Source organism: Rattus norvegicus, chromosome X (assembly GCF_036323735.1).
Source record: "Rattus norvegicus strain BN/NHsdMcwi chromosome X, GRCr8, whole genome shotgun sequence".
NCBI lineage: Eukaryota > Metazoa > Chordata > Mammalia > Rodentia > Muridae > Rattus > Rattus norvegicus.
In genome coordinates this window covers 118,220,482-118,242,276 of record NC_086039.1, presented here as the reverse complement: position 1 = coordinate 118,242,276, position 21,795 = coordinate 118,220,482, and the positions used below count along the sequence as shown (strand labels likewise).

The following is a 21,795-nucleotide window of genomic DNA, read 5'->3' as shown; positions in this document are numbered from 1 at the left end:
TATTGGATATTTTATAAATTTACATTTCAAATGTTAACCCCTTCCCCTCCCATACCTCTCCCTGTGCTTCTATGAAGATGTTCCCACTCCCACCCACCCACTCACAACTCACCACCCTGGCATTCCCATACACTGGGGAAATGACCCTTCACAGGACCAAAGGTCTCTCCTCCTATTGATGCCAGACAATGCCATCCTCTGCTACATACGCAGCTGGAGCCAAGGGTCCCACCATAGGTACGCTTTGGTTGGTACTTTAGTTGCCAGGAGTGTTGGAGGGTCTGATTGGTTGCTATTGTTCTTTCTATGGGGATGCAAACCCACTCAGCTCCTTCAATCTTTTTGCTAACACCTCCATTGGGAATCCTACACTGAGTCTCATGGTTAACTGCAAGCAACCTCATATGTATCAGTACGGATCTGGCCATATCAGCCTCTTGACAGCAAGTACTTCTTGGCAACAGCAATAGTGACTGGGTTTGGTGTCTGCATATGGGATGGATCCCAAGGGGGAAGAGTCTCTGGATGGCCTTTTCTTCCATCTCTGCTCCATTCCTTGTTGTTGGGAGCGGGTGTGGCGGCAATCCCAAGATGGCGCCTGGGACTGCTACCAAGTCTTATGACTAGCACCTGAGTTCTTCATACTCCCAAAAGTAAGTCACGCCCATTGTGAGAGCTGGGCACGCGCACCATGACACAAGATCAGACCATTTGGCGTGGACCTATGAACTGAGACTACTTAGACTGGACTGATGGGGTGTGGTTACAGGTTTCTTTTTTAGGGAGTGTGCTTGGGGGTAGGAGATTGCTGCTTGAATGTAGAAAGAAAGGTTCCTGAATAAACTGCTTTGAGAAGAACGGGGTGTCGCTCCTTTCTGTGGGACAGAGACAGAGAGGAGACCTTGTCCCCGTATTTCCTCCCATGAGAATCTTGTTCTCCCTTCTATAAGGGACTGAAGCATGGACGTTTTGGTCTTCTTTCTTCTTGTGGTTCCTATTGTCCATGAATTGTATCTTGAGTAATCTGAGGGTTTGGGCCAATATCCAATTATCAGCGAGTGCATACCATGTGTGTTCTTTTGCAACTGGGTTACCTCACTCGGGATATTGTCTAGTTCCATTCAAGTGCTTAAAAATTTCATGAAGTCATTGTTTTTCTGTTTTTTTTTTATTAACTTGACTATTTCTTATTTAAATTTCGAATGTTATTCCCTTTCCCTGTTTCTGCACCAACATCCCTCTAGGCTTCTATATGGATGGTCCCCTACCCATCCTCCCCCCATTACCACCCTCCCCACAAGAATCACGTTCACTGGGGATTCAGTCTTAGCAGGACCAAGGGCTTCCCCTTCCACTGGTGCTCTCACTAGGCTATTCATTGCTACCTATGAGGTTAGAGTCCAGGGTCAGTCCATGTATAGTCTTTGGATAGTGGCTTAGTCCCTGGAAGCTCTGGTTGGTTGGCATTGTTGTTCATAAGGGGTCTCGAGCCCCTTCAAGCTCTTCCAATCCTTTCTCTTATTCCTTCAACGGGGGTCCCGTTCTCAGTTCAGTGGTTTGCTGCTGGCATTCGCCTATGTATTTTCTGTGTTCTGGCTGTGTCTCTCAGGAGAGATCTACATCCGGTTCCTGTCTGCCTGCACTTCTTTGCTTCATCCATCTTGTCTAATTGGGTGGCTGTATATGTATGGGCCACATGAGGGGCAGGCTCTGAATGGGTGTTCCTTCTGTGTCTGTTTTAATCTTTGCCTCCCTATTCCCTACCAAGGATATTCTTCTTCCCCTTTTAAAGAAGGAATGAAGCATTCCCATTTTGATCATCTGTCTTGAGTTTCATGTGTTCTGTGCATCTAGGGTAATTCAAGCTTTTGGGCTAATAGACACTTATCAATGAGTGCATACCATGTGTGTTTTTCTGTGATTGGGTTACCTTACTCAAGATGATATTTTCCAGTTCCCTCCATTTGCCTATGAATTTCATGAAGGCATTGTTTTTTATAGCTGAGTAATATTCCATTGTGTAGATGTACCACATTTTCTGTATTCATTCCTCTGTTGAAAGGCATCTGGGTTCTTCCCAGCTTCTGGCTATTATAAATAAGGCTGCTAGGAACATAGTGGAGCACATGACTTTTTTATATGTTGGGGCATCTTTTGGGTATATGCCCAAGAGAGGTATAGCTGGGTCCTCAGGTAGTGCAATGTCCAATTTTCTGAGGAACCTCCAGACTGATTTCCAGAATGCTTGTACCAGTCTGCAATCCCACCAACAATGGAGGGGTGTTCCTCTTTCTCCACATCCTCGCCAGCATTTGCTGTCACCTGAGTTTTTGATCTTACCATTCTCACTGGTGTGAGGTGAAATCTCAGGGTTGTTTTGATTGGCATTTCCATTATGACTAAAGATGTTGAACATTTCTTTAGGTGTTTCTTAGCCATTTTGCATTCCTCAGCTGTGAATTCTTTGTTTAGCTCTGAACCCCATTTTTTAATAGGGTTATTTGTCTCCCTGCAGTCTAACTTCTTGAGTTCTTTGTATATTTTGGATATAAGCCCTCTATCTGTTGTAGGATTGGTAAAGATCTTTTCCCAATCTGTTGGTTACCATTTTGTCCTAACCAGTGTCCTTCGCCTTACAGATGCTTTGCAGTTTTATGAGATCCCATCTGTCGATTCTTCATCTTAGAGCATAATGCATTGGTGTTTTGTTCAGGAAATTTTCTCCAGTGCCCATGTGTTCCAGATGCTATCCCACTTTTTCTTCTATTAGTTTGAGTGTATCTGGTTTGACGTGGAGGTCCTTGATCCACTTGGACTTAAGCTTTATACAGGGTGATAAGCATGGATCAATCTGCATTCTTCTACATGTTGACCTCCAGTTGAACCAGCACCATTTGCTGAAAATGCTATCTTTTTTCCATTTGATGGTTTTGGCTCCTTTGTCAAAAATCAAGTGCCCATAAGTGTGTGGGTTCATTTCTGGGTCTTCAATTCTATTCCACTGGTCTATCTGTCTCTCTCTGTACCAATACCATGCAGTTTTTATCACTATTGCTCTGTAATACTGCTTGAGTTCAGGGATAGTGATTCCCCCTGAAGTCCTTTTATTGTTGAGGATAGCTTTAGCTATCCTGGGTTTTTTGTTATTCCAGATGAATTTGCAAATTGTTCTGTCTAACTCTTTGAAGAATTGGATTGGTATTTTGATGGGGATTGCATTGAATCTGTAGATTGCTTTTGGTAAAATGGCCATTTTTACTATATTAATCCTGCCAATCCATGAGCATGGGAGATCTTTCCATCTTCTGAGGTCTTCTTCAATTTCTTTCTTCAGTGTCTTGAAGTTCTTATTGTACAGATCTTTTACTTGCTTGGTTAAAGTCACACCGAGGTACTTTATATTATTTGGGTCTATTATGAAGGGTGTCGTTTCCCTAATTTCTTTCTCGGCTTGTTTCTCTTTTGTGTAGAGGAAGGCTACTGATTTATTTGAGTTAATTTTATACTTAGCCACTTTGCTGAAGTTGTTTATCAACTTTAGTAGTTCTCTGGTGGAACTTTTGGGATCACTTAAATATACTATCATATCATCTGCAAATAGTGATATTTTAGAAGTCATTGTTTTTTAATAGCTGATTAATATGCCATTGTATAAATGTATGCTTTTCTCTGTTGAAAGACATCTGGGTTCTTTCCGGATTCTGGGTATTATAAATAAGGTTGCTATGAACGCAGTGGATGATGTGTCCTTTTTATATGTTCAAGCATCTTTTGGGTATATGCCCAGGAGTGGTGTAACTGGGTCCTCAGGTAGAACTATGTTCAATTTTCTGAGAAACATCCAGACTGATTTCCAGAAAGGTTGTACCATTCTGCAATCCCACCAACAATGGAGGAGTGTTCCCTTTCTCCACATCCTCACCAGCATCTGCTGTTGCCTGAGTTCTTGATCTTAGCCATTCTCACTGGTGTGAGGTGGAATCTCAGGGCTGTTTTGATTTGCATTTCCTTGATGACTAAGGATGTTGAACATTTCTTCAGGTGCTTCTAAGCCATTCAATATTCCTCAATTCAGAATTCGTTCTTTAGCTCTACTGTCCATTGTTTTTAGAAGGATTATTTGGTTCTCTGGTGTCTATATTCTTGAGTTCATTGTATATAATAGATATTAGCACTCTATCAGATGTAGGATTGGTAAGGATATTTTCCCAATCTATTGGTTGTGGTTTTTGCCCTATTGACATTGTTCATTGCCTTACATAAGTTTTGAAATCTTGTGAGGTCCCATTTGTTGATTCATGACCTTAGAGCATAAACTACTGTTGTTCTGTTCAGGAAATTTTCCCCTGTGCCCATGTGTTCAAGGCTCTTCCCCACTTTCTCTTATATTAGTTTCACTGTATCTGGCTTTATGCAGAGGTTTTTGATCCTCTTGGTCTTGCACTTTGTACAAGGAGATGAGAATGTGTTGATATGCATTCATTTACGTGCTGATCTCCAGTTGAATCAGCACCATTTGTTGAAAATGCTATGTTTTTTGCACTGGATGGTTTTAGCTCCTTTGTCAAAGATCAACTGACTGTATGTTTGTGGGTTCATTTCTGGGTCTTCAATTCTATTCCATTGATCTAACTGCCTGTCTCTGTACAAATATAGCACAGTTTTTATCAAGATTGTTCTGTAGTACAGTTTGAGGTTAAGAATGGTGATTCCCCCTGAAGTTCTTTTATTGTTGAGAATAGTTTTTGCTATCCTGGTTTTTTGTTATTCCAAATCAATTTGTAAATTGCTCTTTCTAACTGTGAAGAATTGAGTTGGAATTTTGATGGGGATTGCATTAAATCTGCAGATTGCTTTCAGCAAGATGACCACTTTTATTATATTAATCCTGCCAATCCATGAGCATGGGAAGTCATTCTATCGTTTGAGATTTTCTTGATTTCTTTCTTCAGAGACTTGAAGTCCTTGTCATACAGATCTTTCTCTTGTGTGGTTAGAGTTCCCCATTTTTGATGACTTTTAGTTGAAAGTCAATTTTATTGAATATTACAATCTCCATCTTCTTTCTTGAGACCATTTCCGTGGAAATTTTTTCCAGCCTTTTACTCTGAGGTAGTGTCTGTCTTTGGAACTGAGGTGCCTTTCCTGTATGTAGCAAAATACTGGGTCTGTTTAAGTATGTTAGCCTATGTCTTTTCATGGGTGAATTGAGTCCATTGATATTGAGAGATATTAAAGACCAATGTTTGTTGCTTCTTCTTAGTTTTGTTGTTAGAGTTGAAATTATGTTTGTGGAGCTATCTTCTTTTGTGTTTGTTGAAAGATTACTTTCTTTCTTTTCCTAGGGTGTAGTTTCCCTCCTTCTGTTGGAGATTTCCATCTATTATCCTTTGTAGGGATGGATTTGTGGAAAGATATTGTATAAAATTTGGTTTTTTTTCATGGAATATCTTGGTTTCTCCATCTATGTTAATTGAGAGTTTTGCTGGATATAGTAGCCTGGGTGGGCATTTGTGTTCTCTTAGGGTCTGTATGACATCTGTCCAGGATCTTCTAGCTTTCGTCATCTCTGTTGAGAAATCTGGTATAATTCTGATAGGTCTGCCTTTATATGTTACTTGACCATTTTCCCTTACTGTTTTTAATATTCTTTCTTTGATTTGTGCATTTGGTGTTTTGACAGGAGGAATTTCTGCTTTGGTCCAAACTACTTAGAGTTCTGTAGGCTTCTTTTATATTCATGGACATCTCTTTTTTTCAGTTATGGAAGTTTTCTTTTATAATTTTGTTGACAATATTTACTGGGCCTTTAAGTTGGGAATCTTCACTCTCTTCTATACCTATTATACTTACATTCGTCCTTCTCATTTTGTTGTGGATTTCCTGGATGTTTTGGGTTAGGAGCTTTTTGCATTTTACATTTTATTTGTCTGTTGTGTCAGTGTTTTCTACGGTATCTCCTGCCCCTGAGATTCTCTCCTCTATCTCTTGTATTCTGTTTGTGATTCTTGCATCTAGGACTCCTGATCTCTTTCCTAGGTTTTCTATCTCCATGGTTGTTCCTCTTTGTGATTACTTTATTGTTTCTATTTAAATTTTTAGATCCTGCATGGCTTTGTTCAATTTCTTCATCTTTTTTGGTTTGTTTTCATATAACTCTGTAAGGAACTTTGTCTTTAAGTGCTTCTACTTGTTTACCTGTGTTCTCCTCTTTTACTTTTTAGGGAATTACTTATGTACTTCTTAAAATCCTTTAGCATCATCTTGAGATGTGATTTTAAATCCAAATCTGGCTTTCCTGGTGTGTTGGGATATCCAGTATTTGCTTTGGTGGGAGACTGGGCTCTGGTGATGCCAAGTAGTCTTTGTTTTTATTGCTTAGGTTCCTATGCTTTCTTCTTGTCATCTGGTTATCTCTGGTGTTAGCAAGTCTTGCTGTCTCTGACAGTGGCATGATCCTCCTCTTCAGGTGTCAGCACCCCTGAAGACAGGCTTTCTCCCAGCAGGATCTGGGTACAGAGAGCTGTGGGACCCGGTCAGATCTGGATACAGGTAGAAACAGGAAGCGTTCTCTTCCTGACTGCTTCTAGGTTCCTGTATCCAGAGGACTCCAGGTGGGTTCGTCTTGGGCCAGGAATGTGAGCAGAAGTGGTTTTCTCCCCTGAGCTCTCAGGATATTCCACACTTCTGAGAGTCCATCTCTCTTCCCCCCAGGAATTGGGTACTGAGAGATGTGGGACAGGGTCAGCTCCAGGTGTAGGCATAAACCAGAAGGAACTATTTTCTTCTTAAAACATTTGACTATTGAGTTTGCTTAACAAGAGTTGGTGTAGTAGGTATTTCATTTTTATGCTTTTTCTATGCATTTTTCTAGATCACATTTATCTTAATAGTTAAGGTCATGTCTTCATTAATATTTGGGTTCTCAGTACTTGTGTATTGTTTAACAGATGGTAAGTGTGCATTCTGTTGCATTTTTAAATAATCTAGAGAGAGACATTTTATTAGGGATTTCTCAAGGAACTTAGCAGCAAGAGGAAAGTTTGTTAACTTGACAAGGAAACATGATTCAAGATGGAAAGAAATCTGTTATGTTATATTCTTCAAAAATGCTAAGCTATATAATGTAATTTATTGTAATCAGGAAAGGAGTACCCTGTGAACAAAGAATAGGTGAATATATAGAAAAAAAGTAATAATTAATAGAGTCTATTTGTAAACCAGGTAAAGTCCACAATATCTGACATTATTGCGCAGTAGGCAACATTAAAATAATTTAACTTGCTTTATTCTTAGGTATATAGAACACTCCTTAATTATAATATTATGCATTCATGGCTATCACTGCAAATAAAAGTAATTCAGTGCTTCTCAGTGGCCTTATATGTGGGAGAGTATGCAGAATTTCAATCACTCAGTAAAACCTCACCCATTCAAAATCCTTGTTCATTGCCTGGATGAGTTCTCTTCCAATTTGGTTTTGTTTGCTTGTCTTCTAATAAAGAATGAAAACAGTACACTTCCTGATTTCTAATTTTAGTTTGGCATCCCAATGTTTTCTGATGGATGAGGATTTGGAGATCTGCCTGTTCCCATATAGCCTAGTTTTCTTTATGGGTTTCATTACCAAATGGTGGCACATAGCATCATTCTGTTGCTACAGTAGCATTTGGTGAAGTGAAATTTGTTTCTTGAACTGAATTCAAGAGTGCGATACCTCCTGTTTTTCAATTAGAAGGAAAGAATTGCTACCATAGAGCCTTTCTCTTAAAACAAAACAAAACAAAACAAAAACAAAACAAAAAAACAAAACCAAAAAAGCATTTCCGAAGAAATGTATGCATGCATTCATGTGTGTTAAGCTGTAAATATAATTTTTGTTTAATATGCATTTATCCTTACATGTAGAATCACTGGTTGCTTATATATTAGTTATGTTTTGCAATCTGTTGTTTTTGCTCTGAGCAAAAAGTTACAAAGCCGATGAGACTATTTTGACAACTTTGTGTATATATCCAAGAACTGCAATTTAGTATAAATTTTCTTCCTTAAATGACCTAATTTTAAGATAGAAAATAGAATATTTAAAATTTATAAGAAACTGCTCTAGTTAGTCCAATATAAGGAATGTAAAATTAAGATTTTATGTATTCAAAAATAAAATCTCAGTATAGAAATATCATGATTGTAAACTCCATATCTCATTTACAAATTCGTCAAATGGTATTTACTAAAATTAAGTTCTGATAAATATTATAAGGAACGCTACCTCTATGTTAAAATGTAGTTCAATTTAATTAATTAATTAACATCCCAAATGCTGCCCCCTTCTAGTACATCCCTCACAAAGTCCCTCCTCCTACCTCTCTTCTCTTCTGAGGGGATGCACTCTCCGTGTGATACCCCAACCCTGGTACATCAAGTCTCTTCAAGATTAGGTGTATCCTCTCCCACTCAAGCCAAACAAGAGAGCCCTGTTTGGGAACAAATACCATAGTCAGGCTACAGCTTTAGGGAGATTCTCTTCTCCAGTTATTGGGGAAGCCACATGGATACTGAGCTGAACATATGCTACATATGACAGCCTTCTCTAGACAGTGAGATTCTAGGACAGCAAAGGTTACATAGAGACACCCTGTCTCAAAAAAAGAAAGGAAAGAAAAAAAGAAAGAAAGAAAGAAAGAAAGAAAGAAAGAGAAAAACCCTACCAAACAAAACAAAATAAAAAACAAAAAAACCCCACAAAAACAAAAATCTCTTCAGTTTAATTTTTAACATATTATATTTAATTTGAATTTTAAATAAGGAATATTACTATTATTTGTGTGTATACCCATTTGAATGTGACTGCATGTGAATGTTTTAAGGAATGTTTCAGTTGGCATTTAAACTTTTTATTTTAGCTTTCAAAAAGGCATATTTTTCAAAATTCCTCAATTTTTGATGCTGTCAATATACATGTGCCTAAATAATTAATTTTCAGTGTTTAACATGTTTTTTATTTTGTTGACAATAATCTGTTCACAGCTTTTATGTAATTCATTGATATTCTTGTTGCCTAATTTCTGTTGTCTAAGTATCTTCAAATATTTTATTTTTAAAATTCTGATCCTGGGACTAGAGTCACATCTCAGCAGTTAACTACTCTTTCAAAAGACCTGATTTACTTCCCATTAGCATGTCAGATAACCCACAACTACCTATAACTCTAGCTACAAGGGATCTGATGCACTCTTCTGGCCTCTGTAGGCAGACAGATACTTACTTGTACATGTGAAATTCATTCGCAGAGACACATAGACACGCATAAAATAATTTTAAAAGATATTTCAAAAATTCTGTCTTTCCGAAGCCATGTGTCTCTACTCTCTCAAACTTCCATCCCACAAACATGGATCAGGTAACGCAGTTTGTCGAGCTAAGTCAGCAGTTTTTAAAGGACTCAATTCAGCTGGTTAAAAGATGGACCAACCCCGATGGAAAAGAATTCCAGAAGATTGCCATGGACAGTGAAATAGGATTTGCTATCATGGGATTCATTGGATGTTTTATGAAACTGATCCACATCCTTATTAATAACATTATTGTTGGTGGCTGAATTTTTCTCATCATGGGACTAGTGAATCAATGAGGGGGTGACAAGCTCATGAAGTAAAATGGTGCATGGAAAAATATTCTGATCATATAAAGAAATATACACGGGCCAGGCATGGTGGTGAGTTTTTTTTTACTTCCAGATGTTGAGGATCAGAGACAAGCAAACTTCTCTGGGTTCCCAGCCAGCTTGGTCTACATAGTGACTCCTGTGCCAGCTAAGGTAATGTGGTGAGACTGTGTCAATAACAATAATAATAATAATAATAATAATAATAATAATAATAGTTTAAATTTAAAAATAAAAAGAAAGGTACATGGAATTTTATAGCTAACCAAGGGGGAGTGTGTGTGTGTGTTTGTGTTTGTGTGTGTGTGTGTTTATTTGTTGAAAAGCTAATTTATAACTTGTAAAGGTGTTTTGTAAACTTTAGTACATTAAAAATTCAGAACTTATTTAGCATAAAATGCTGAACTGTTATTTATTAAAAATGCCTTTATTATGGGAACAATAAAGTGGAGTTTTGTGTTCTTTCAAAGGAATAAGAAAGCAATCTGCATTCCCCTGACATGTTGTGTTTTAGGATTGAGGCTGGTTTGATAGGATTGATTATATTGACCATTTTTTGGGTCAATTCCTGAGCAGTTGAGTAGTTGATTTGATTTGGTTTTCTGAATGGCCAAAAAGACCAGATGGCTTGATTGGAACGATGACTGAAAGTAGCAATTCAACCATGGAAACAGTTGGATCAATGGCAATGTGTTAACGCCATCCAACTTCTCAAACAGTTAAATGTAGAACCTTCAAACTGTTTCTTTTTTTCCGACTCAACTGGCATTCTGAGACATGATAGCTAGTTCAGAATTAGTATTATAGTAGACAACTTTAATTAGGGATATGTTCAAACTTTCTATAATGCAAAACAACATTTTAAAGGGTAGCCTATTAAAGAAGACAGAAAAGAAAATAACAAATGTTAGTGCTATTGGGAAACTTTGGAGGCATGCCAAGCTGCAGTGATGATGGAACATCATATGAGAATCTATATGAATTTATAGCACAAACATTGTGACTCATAAGCTGTCACGCATGAGCAGTTTTAAAAAGGAGTCCTGGGAGAGTGAGACCGAGTTTACTTGCTCTCTTATGTATTGAAGCGAGATTCTTACCAACTTAAAATTTTAGTTTATGAAACCAATATTAATAGCCATGAGAAGAAGAAAAATCAGTGTTATAAACCAAATTTTATATATATATATATAATTTATATATATATGTATATATAATGTATATGCCTACTTCTACAACATTCAGCTGATGTTATGATTTTGGTGTGGTTCTGCACAAACAAGATGAAAGCAAATAGTGGTGGAACCAGTTATTGTATCTTTTGAGTAAGATACTAGGAATAATAAGACCCAGAGAATCCTTATACTTCAAGGAAACTGTTTTCTGAAGCCCTGATGTCTCTGGATTCCCTTTCTTTTCTCATGGAGGAATACATAATAGTTCCAGGTCTTTCATTCTGCATTTTTCTCACTTGTCCATATCATATATGTTCCCACCTTAAGTTTGTCATATGAAAGATGTTTTCCTAGGTTTCAGGAAAGATTGAATCTGAGAAACTATCAGTATTAATGTCCATGAGCTGGGTTCTTCATTATACATGATAAATATGGACAGAATTCAACTGTGTTTCTAGAATTTTTCTCCAAAAATATTATAAAAAGTAGACTATTATGTAAAGTGTTGCTCAAAGTTCTATAAAGGAACAGAAGTAATAGAATGAAAACATGCACACACACAGACACACACAAACACACACACACACACACAAACACACACACTATCATACATTCACACACTAGAGGAGGATTTATTAGATTGGTTTACAGGTTGTGGTATGAGTGGTCCAACAATGGCTGCCATCCTGTCTGGATTAGCTTGTTGTTTCCCATTGACTTTAATCATAAGATATGGCAACACAGAGATATCCCTAAATGATGTCCTGCGCTCCAGACATAAACTTCCTCACCTCTATTGTGGAGAAACAATCTATCTTTCCCCGGGGTAATCTGATGAATCAACCCTCCTAACACTGTATTTCCTTTCTAAGCTTTTTGGTTTAGGGGCATCAGAAGGGGGGTGTCTGAGCTTCCAGTTCAATGGAATTTTTCTTATATCTCCAGAAAAAAGTACTCTCCTATCTTGAACCAAAACTTCTAGGCCAGGAAAACTCAAGGTCATAAAAGGAAAGAAATTTTTCCCTACTTGATCACTAGGGGAGATGGTGAGTAGAAACACTTCCTTTTCCATCCTTTGTTTCCTAGATCCATGAATCCTGAATAAGGGAGAAACCATATTACATATTGGGTGTTCAAAGTATATATAACTTTCTGCAGAACCATTCCCCAGCTCTCTGAACTGCTGCTAGCTAATTGGTATGATAACTGTATCTTCAAAATGCTATTTCATCATTCTATCAGGCCAGCTCCTGGGTTTTTAGATAATTCCAGATACAGTCAAATTGATAACCAAAATTAGCTATCATAGGCAAATGCTAATGAGTTATGAGGCAGAAACAAATGGAATATGAGTTTAAAGAGGATTTTGTAAGAGGTCATGCTGAACATGCATTTATTTGTTCAGCCAGTAATAAATATGTAAGTGCTCCCCATCAATTGTTAATCAGTGGTTAATGCAATGCTAAACAATATTCTAGGAATAGTATATGCAATGATTAGAACTATAGACATGGTCACTGAGAGCTATTGATTGAATAATCTTCAAAATATATTTGTAAAAAAGCATTTATATGAGAAAATGCAGAATAGATCATAATGCTATGAATGAATAATGGAGAATGGCTACACTGCACCTTTGGATTGACAGCTATAAAATATCTCTAGGCAAGTAATACTTAAGTCGAGACCTGAAGAAGGAGTTTGTGTTTCCCAAATAATAAATTGTAAGGGGAGAGATGGCCCATGAAGAGTGTAGCAGGAAATTCAAGCTGTGCATAGTGGTGCATACCTTTTATTCCAGCACTCAGGAGCAGCGGCAGGTTAATCTCTGTGAATCCACAGGCTAGTTGAAGCTATTCTGATTTATCTAGCAAGTTTCAGTACAGCAAGGACTACATAGTGAGATCCTGTCTCAATGAATAACAACAAATGAACAAGTAAATAAGAAAGAGAAACTGAAAAAGAGACTCAAAGTTGGAAGGCAGAAAAGAAAAATGGGAGTAACTGAGGGCAAGCCAAAAGAGGTACAATGTGACCAAGTCAGTCAGGGTAAATTATTTTTCTAGGGATCTGAATTATGAATTGGAAGACATAAGCAATAGAAATATATTGTATCATGGTTCTGGAGACAAGGAATTAAAAATAAAGATGTCACACATTTTTAAGGGCTATATGCTACTTTGCTTTTTATTGCTATGATAAACACTGTGATTGGGGGAGAAAAACAACTCCCAAAGGAGTTAAGGAGGAATGGCTTAAAAGTCCTGATCACAGTGGACCACAGGGCAAAATCTCAAAATTGGAACATGGAGGCAAGAACTAAAGAGAGACTGTGGAAGCATGATGCTTCCTGGATTGTTCTCCATGGTTTTCTCTATCTGCTTTCTTATACCACTCAAGGCCACCTGCTTGGGGTACCAATGTCCAGTGAGCTGCACTCCCCCATCAATCATTAACCAAAAATGTCCCATAAATTTGCCTATAGGATAATCTTATAGAAGCATTTTCTCAGCTGAGGTTCCTCTTCCCAGATAAATCTAGCTGTGTCAGTTTGATAACTGACCAGAAAATGCTATGAAAATAAACTGTTTGGAGCCTCTCTTGTTGGTTTATGAGAATGCAGTCATCTACTCTCTGGCTGTTGACATTTTCTGCTCACTATACATGTGCTACTGTCTTCATATTTCTTTCTTTTAAATAAGAACATAAATCATATTATACCAGAGACCATACCTATTGTCTTATTCAATTATTTCTGCAAAGTCCTCATCTCCAAATAAGGTCACATTCGCAGTCACCAAAGATTTAGAATTGTATATTTTTAATTTTGAGAAGAATACCAACTAGTCCATAGCACATATTCCTAGCAGGTATGTAAGGTATTTTTGTCTTTCCTAAGTGCCTGGAGAATTATAATTTTAGAAGATATTGTTCTGTGTAAAGTCTATTGCAGATATTTATATTACTTTCCTACTATAACAAAGTTTAAATATAATTTGATGGCATACATTACAAATTCATTATCTTATACTTCTAGAAGTCTGGAATTCAAAATTGGTTTTACTGGGATAAAATCAAGTGGGAAATCCATTTATTTGTCTTTTCTGTTTCTAGACAATATTTTCATCCCATTACTGATGGTTCCTTCCTCCAATTTGAGAGTCACGAGTATAGCATTATAGGCTCCTGTCAGCCCCCTAATCTCAGCAACAATCATAACATCCTACATCTTCTCCCTAAAAAGGACCCTCTGGATTCTTTGGGAAAAAAAATAGATAGGCCAAAAATAATATCCTTTTCTCAAGACCTTTAATTTGATTTCTCTTACAAAAGTCTTTGCAAAGTAGCAAACAGTACCAGTAGAGATACATGCTTTTCAGAATTAGATGTAGTCATCCTGTGTGCGGCAGAGTGTGTGGTGGGTGTTTGGATGCACAGAAAGGGACAGGGTTATTACATAGCCTACCACAGAAATTAAGAAGGGTGGCAAAAGTTTAGTTAGAAAGCTCTGGCAGCAATTGTAACAGGAGATGGATGACTTGTACTGAGCATCAGTAAAGATGAAAAAAATTGTCTGATTGGACAATTATTGATAAGAAAAATAATAGGCCATGCTAATTAATGCCTAGTAAGGGGGAGTAGAATTGATAGAATCACTTGTCTTTCAGTTCAAATCTAACATGCCTTTTGGCTATTCTGAATCTTATCTTTATATATGGACACCAAAACATTAATATTTTAAAATGTATACCATTCTATTTCTAAAAATAGCTATGCCTGCATTCAAAAAGTTTTATTTCCATGTTTATTTTGGTACAGGTAGGAATATTGTTTTCAACTTTTTTGGATCATTGTATAAAACTAGTTGCTTAGATTTTGAATCCTTATGAATAAATCATTTATGATGGCCTACTGAATTTGCTATTTATCTCATTAAATTTGAAAATGAAAGCAAAAAAGGAAGTTAAGGGCTTGGAAAATAAAGTCAATTAGAAAATGGAAATTGGTTGATTATTCAATGTGAATCATGTGTGTGTGATATTTAAAATAAAAAGAACTTTCTTGAGAATAGGACTGAAGCTAGAACCCATTTTGAATAGCATTACAGAAAGGCAGGCTATGTTGTAGTTGGAAATAGAAAGAAAAGTTGAGAAAACTAGCAGAGATGGACTTCTGAAGAACTTACCTTGATGGACTGTTATAGCGTGGAGCTCATGGGCATATTTCACAATGAGTAACAAGGGAAGGTAAATATATATGGACATCCCAGTACTGTGCATCCCTCACATTATAGATTCATTCTCAGGCAAACATTGGCAAATAAAAACCAACCATATTTTAGGTTTCACAACTCTCTAGGAACACATCCCAAAGATCACATTAAATTAAAATCCCCTTCAGATAAATTAAGCATAAGCAAGATGATGGAATATAAGCTTCTACCTTTCACAGACACATGCATTTGAAGTACAGAGAGTGATTTGGTCAAGTCTTTGAGAACCAAGCACTCAAGCCCCTATCAATAGACTAATGAAAGGTCAGGAATCCATGTGCAAAAACTACTTAGGAAGAAAAGAAAGGTAAGGAAAGATGTGTTGAAGAAGGTCAGAAGGAGCGTTTTATATTAGTTTTGTCACTCAGCCATTAAGCCCATTGGCTGCACAAAGGAGAGACACAACTTCTACAGAGAAGAGGTAATAGTGTGGCAGAGTCCTTTCCTAGTGCACCATTCTGGAACTCATAAACTTCTTTAAAGCTCCCATTTCAGACTGCTTTCTTTAGCATGAAGATGTAAGCTTACCTCAACACTGGATTAGACTAATAGCCACAGGCCATAGGCTGGCAATTAAAAACCCAAAGTCCTAGACCTGTTTTGGTTTGTTATTTACAACATGACACACATTAGCTACATATGGGAAAAAGAGAATGTCAGTTGAGGATTGCTTCCATAAAATTGGCCTGTGGGCATGTCTGTGAGGCACTTTCTTGATTCATGATTGAGGTGACTCATCACCTCAGTCATGGGTTGTTTAAGAAAGCATGCTGAGCAAATTCATGGGAAGTAAGCCAAAAAGCAGAATTCCTCCATGATTCCTGTCCCTGCTCTAGATTGACTTCCTGCCCTTACTTCCTTCAATAATTGGAACATGTAAGCTGAGTAAACCTTTTCCTCCCCCAAATTAGTTTTAGTTAGTGAAGTAGTACAGCAATAGAAAGTGAACTAGGACACCTTAATTGCAGTACTAAGACTTTCCAAAGTATTGGGGCAGACACTTAAGTCTGCATTTCAATCATATTCCTCTGCACCAAGGATCAAAGTCCAGCTAAGTAGTCTCTAACACTAGAATGATCGTTTGTGGAGTCTCAAAGTCAGTATCTTCTTGTGAATCTAAGCTATGGGACTACTCCAGCAAGTTTAGGTCTGTGCTAACATACCATACTCAAACAGCAGTTACTGAAGACAACTGAAGACCGTATCAATAAATGACTCCATCAGGTGAAAAAATGAATAAATTTGAACCCAGGCTATTTAAAAGTACATGAACTGAAAAACAAGGTCATTATATTAACAAACAATGTTATTATAATTCATGTTGTATAAGAATATACTATTAATTCAAACAATATAATTTGTATAATATGTATATGTTATTATGAAAGTAATCTATCATGATTATGTGATACCATCAATGGAACCAACATATGCATAATAACAAACTCAATAGAAAAAATAGAGCAAAATAAACAAACTTTATTTATTAGCCAGGTGCAGTGACATATTCCTTTAATCTCAGCATTTTTTTTTCCTTTATTAACTTGAGTATTTCTTATTTACATTTCGATTGTTATTCCCCTTCCCGGTTTCTGGGCCAACATCCCCCTAATCCCTCCCCCTCCCCTTCTATATGGGTGTTCCCCTCCCCATCCTCCCCCCATTACCGCCCTCCCCCCAACAATCACGTTCACTGGGGGTTCAGTCTTAGCAGGACCAAGGGCTTCCACTTCTGCTTCCACTGGTGCTCTTACTAGGCTATTCACTGCTACCTATGAGGTTGGAGTCCAGGGTCAGTCCATGTATAGTCTTTGGGTAGTGGCTTAGTCCCTGGAAGCTCTGGTTGGTTGGCATTGTTGTTCATATGGGGTCTGGAGCCCCTTCAAGCTCTTCCAGTCCTTTCTCTGATTCCTTCAACGGGGGTCCTATTCTCAGTTCAGTGGTTTGCTGCTGGCATTCGCCTATGTATTTGCTGTATTCTGGGTGTGTCACTCAGGAGAGATCTACATCTACTCTCAGCTTTTGAGGTGTATGTGTTAGAGAGGGAGGGAGACAGAGTGTTAAGGGGCAGAGGTCGGTAGATCTTTGTGAGTTTATGACCAGTCTGATCTACACAGTGAATTCCAGACCCACCAGGTCTACATATTTAGAGAGAGACAGAGAGACAGAGAGACAGAGACAGACAGAGAGACAGAGACAAAGAAGAAAAGTAACAACAACCCCCCTAAAAAAACAAGAAAATTATTTATTACATTTATGACAAAATCTTCCCAAATCTGGGAGAGACAGATGATAGTTCAGAATGATAAACCACAAAAAGCTTAAAATAGATTAAATATAGCATTATCTTAATGGAGATATATTATATGAAAATTCTCAAAAATGAGTGCCAAAGGAAATTTCAGAAGCAGCAAAAAAAGAAGGAATTTATCACATAATAGGTAATCTCAATAACATTTGGGTTTCTCAGCAGATTCCTTGTAGGTATGGAGAGTGGGATAGAACACCCAAAGGGTCGAAAGTAAGACATAGAGAAAGAAAAAAAAAAGTCTACCTAGTAGGATACTTTACCTGCTAAAGCTGTCCTTAATGGACCCAGAGAGTCTCAGCAGTTAAGTGTACTGATTACTCTTCCAAAGGACTAAGGTGAAATTTCCAGCACCCACTCTGTAGCTCTAGTTCCAGGGAGATCTAATTGTCTGTTCTAGCTTCCACGGCAGCCAGCCATGCATATGGTACACACACACACACACACACACACACACACACACACACACACACACAGACAAAATATTCATACACATAAAAAAGAAAGAAAGCTGTCCTTTGGAAAGTAAGAGATATTAACTTTCTTAGATAAGCTGGACAATGGAAGTACATACATTTATTCCCAACACATTTATTCCTTGGCAGGCTGAGGCAGGCTGAGGCAGGCTGAGGCAGGCTGAGGCAGGCTGAGGCAGGCTGAGGCAGGCTGAGGCAGGCTGAGGCAGGCTGAGGCAGGTGGATCTTTATGAGTTTCCGGCCAGCCTAGTCTACACAGTGAGTTCCAGAACAGCCAGGACTAATAAGAAAGGAAAAGAACTATCTTAGACAAGTAAAAGGTGAACAAATTTATTTTCTAGTAGACCTCTCTTGTGAAGAATTCTAAAGGAAGTTTGTAAGTTAAAATGAAAAGATGGTAAGGTACAACAAAAATATGAGAGAATGTGAAATATGTTGTAATGGTAACATTACATAACTTGTTAATCAAACATAATGTAAAAGTAAGTAAATTGTAATATCAATAGAATAAAATATAGAGAGCTGGAAAAATAAATATAGAAATGTATAATTTTATACATAAATATAAATGTAGAATTTTTATGAGTTGAGTCATATGGATTTGAAACAGAATCCTAAAAGAGGTTTTATGAAAGCTTTATGAAGAAATGGCATTGAAGAAATACAAATAAAATTATAATCCAAGGGGCATCACGCGAGGGACGCCACCACCTCCTCCCATGCAGCAGCCCTGTCCTCCTGCTCAGCGGCGCAGGTTGAATTCAACAAAGCGATGGGTATGGAGAAGCCTTGTCCGCTGCTGGTCAGGCAGGAGTTTGTGGAACAGTACTACACCCTGCTGAACCAGGCCCAGGACATGCTGCACAGATTTTATGCAAAGAACTCTTCCTATGCCCACGAGGGCTTGTATTCCAATGGGAAGCCAGCAGATGCAGTCTACCAGCAGAAGGAAATCCACAGGAAAGTGATGTCACAAAACTTCACCAACTGCCACACCAAGATCTGAATGATGGCGGTGGTGGTCCAAGTGATGGGGCTACTGTCCAACAACAACCAGGCTCTGCGGAGGTTCATGCAGACCTTTGTTCTTGCTCCTGAGGGCTCCGTTGCCAACAAATTCTATGTTTAAGACATCTTCAGATACCAAGATGAGGTCTTTGGTGGCTTTGTCATAGAGCCTCAAGAGGAATCTGAGGAAGAAGTAGAGGAACCTGAAGAAAGACATCAGTCACCAGAGGTGGTTCCTGATGATTCTGGAACTTTCTATGATCAGACTGTCAGCAATGACTTGGAGGAACATTTAGAGGAGCCTGTTGTGGAACCGGAACCAGAGCCAGAACCGGAGCCAGAGCCGGAACCTGTGTCTGACATTCAAGAGGACAAGCCTGAGCTGCATTGGAAGAAGCTGCTCTTGAGGATGTGCAGAAGAGCGCTTCCCCGGCCCGGCAGACGTGGCCCCAGCACAGGATGACTTAAGGACATTTTCTTGGGTATCTGTGACTAGTAATAACCTTCCTCCCAGTGGAGCTGTTCCAGTGACAGGGACACCACCTCATGTGGTCAAAGTCCCCACATCCCCATCACAGCATCACAGCCCCATCCAGAATCTAAGCCTGACTCTCAGATCCCACCACAAAGGCCTCAGAGAGATCAGAGAGTTCGAGAGAAATGGATCAATATCCCTCCTCAGAGAAGACCCTGGCCAATTCGTGAGGCTGGTGAACCAGGAGATGTGGAACCTCGAAGGATGGTGAGGCACCCTGACAGTCACCAGCTCTTCACTGGAACCTGCCACATGAGGTTGACAAGTCGGAACTGAAGGATTTTTTTCCCCAAATTATGGGAATGTGGTGGAGTTCCGCACCAACAGTGGTGGGAAGTTACCCAATTTCTGTTTTGTTGTGTTTGATGATTCTGAACCAGTTCAGAAGGTCCTTAATAATAGGCCCATCATGTTCCGAGGTGCGGTCCGCCTGAATGTGGAAGAGAAGAAGACTGGAGCTGCCAGGGAAGGCGACTGCAGGGATAACTGCCTTCAGGGACCTGGAGGCCCCCATGGTGGGTCGAGTGGTGGGATGAGAGGACCTCCCTGTGGAGGCATGGTGCAGAAACCAGGCTTTGGAGTGGGCAGGGGGATCACAACTCCAAGGCAGTGAATTGCTTGGCTCAGATCTCCACACAGCACACACCCCCGGCTCCTGCAGAATGGTGAATTCCTTCAACTAGCCTTTGGTGTCTTGGAGTAGTCTATCATGAACTGCTTGAATTTGTACAATTTTAATTTCGCTTGTGTTCATGATGTGTGCTCCCCAACCCCCTTTCCTCCCTTGACCTTTTAGTCCTTCATTCCCAGTTTTCCCGAATGATACTTTAGGAGGAATAGATTTGTAAAGAGGAAGAGGAAAGACTGACCTTCCTGCTCACATTGCATACACAGACTGGAGTTTCATGGCCATTCCCCAGAAGAGCGTCTCCGTTTCACTGACAACCCATGTTTCATTTGTTGGGAGACACAGGATTTGATAAACATTTTGGAAGTGGGAAAAATCAAGTCACAACTCCTTTCTGGTGTGGAAAAATTGCCTTTTGGCAACTGCCATTGGGTCCCTGCAGGTGTGGCTAACTGAATAAAAGGTGTTCTTTTGACATGTGATTACCAAAAAAAATCTAATCCAAGGATACTTATAAGAGGAAGAAAACCAAAACATAACTTCAATTCCTATACTCAATACAATTGAGAATGCTTCTGGTCACGGTAACATGTGAAACTTTCTCTACCAGGTACCTAGTGATTGTGTGCTATGTATCTCCATTCTGTGTACACAACCCTTCGCGTTAAAGGCTCAGATTTACTGGCTACCTTCAATTTCAGATGCCCCTCAAAAGGTGTAGGTCGTGAGCTATGGTCATACTAGCTAACTATAAATTTGTTTCCTCATAATGCCCTAACAAGATTTAAAAAACAATGGTAATACCAAGCTTCATTGTAGTTATATTTTCACACATTTATAGAGAATCATATGACAATGTATACAGATGAATGACTAAATGTAAAAGGCCCTTTGGGCAAGGTATATAAAACAGGTTTTATAGATCCCTTACATTCTCTGTGTTTAGCAATGTGGAGTCTTTCTTAAACCACTTTTAAAGGTATTGATGGTAGCTTTCAAAGGTCAAGTATAGGACTAAAAGTTCCAGGACATTGTTTATTCCTCTAACCATACTCTCTTGGCGCTCCCACTTATTAGTTCTCATTACTGAATAAACAGGAATCTTCACATGAAGCTTGTAAAGGCTATAGAATCTATAGTACCACTACACAGATTATCAAACACATCTAGGATGTAAGACAATAAAGAAAAGAAGAGCCCAGTAACTATAAAATATTTAAAAAGTGCAATAGTGAGTTTTTATGGTTTTCATTAATAAATTCTTAAAATAAGTACTTTATATATTAGCTGTCTTAGTTACAGTTCTATTGCTGTGATTAAACACCGTAACCAAGGCAATGCATAATAGAAGCATTTAGTGGTAAGTAGACAAGCAGGCAGGAAGACAGGCATGGCAGGTGAACAGTAGCTGAGAACTTACATCCTGATCTACAAGTAGGAGTCAGAGAGAGAAAGTGAGAGAAAGAGAGAGACCTAGCCTAGATAGGGGTATTTGAAACCTCAAGGCCCAGTGACACACTTTCTCTAACAAGGCTACACCTTCTAATCCTTCCTAAAAAACTTAGAACCAAACATTCAAAAATGCAAACCTTTGGGAAACAGTAACATTCAAATTATCTCATTATTACATTAAGTTCTCCAACCAAAAGACATGGAATGGTTTTTAAAAACAGAAACAGAACTTGTGCCATGGTGGTACGTGCCTTCACACCCATGAGGCAAAGGGAT

The 21,795-nt window shown here is 38.5% G+C and overlaps 2 pseudogenes; both read left to right on the top strand.

The window, feature by feature from the left end:
• Sec61g-ps4 (Sec61 translocon subunit gamma, pseudogene 4) lies at positions 9,342-9,668 on the top strand (annotated as a pseudogene).
• On the top strand, positions 18,669-21,267 carry G3bp1-ps5 (G3BP stress granule assembly factor 1, pseudogene 5; annotated as a pseudogene).
• Positions 21,268-21,795: the final 528 nt, after the last annotated feature.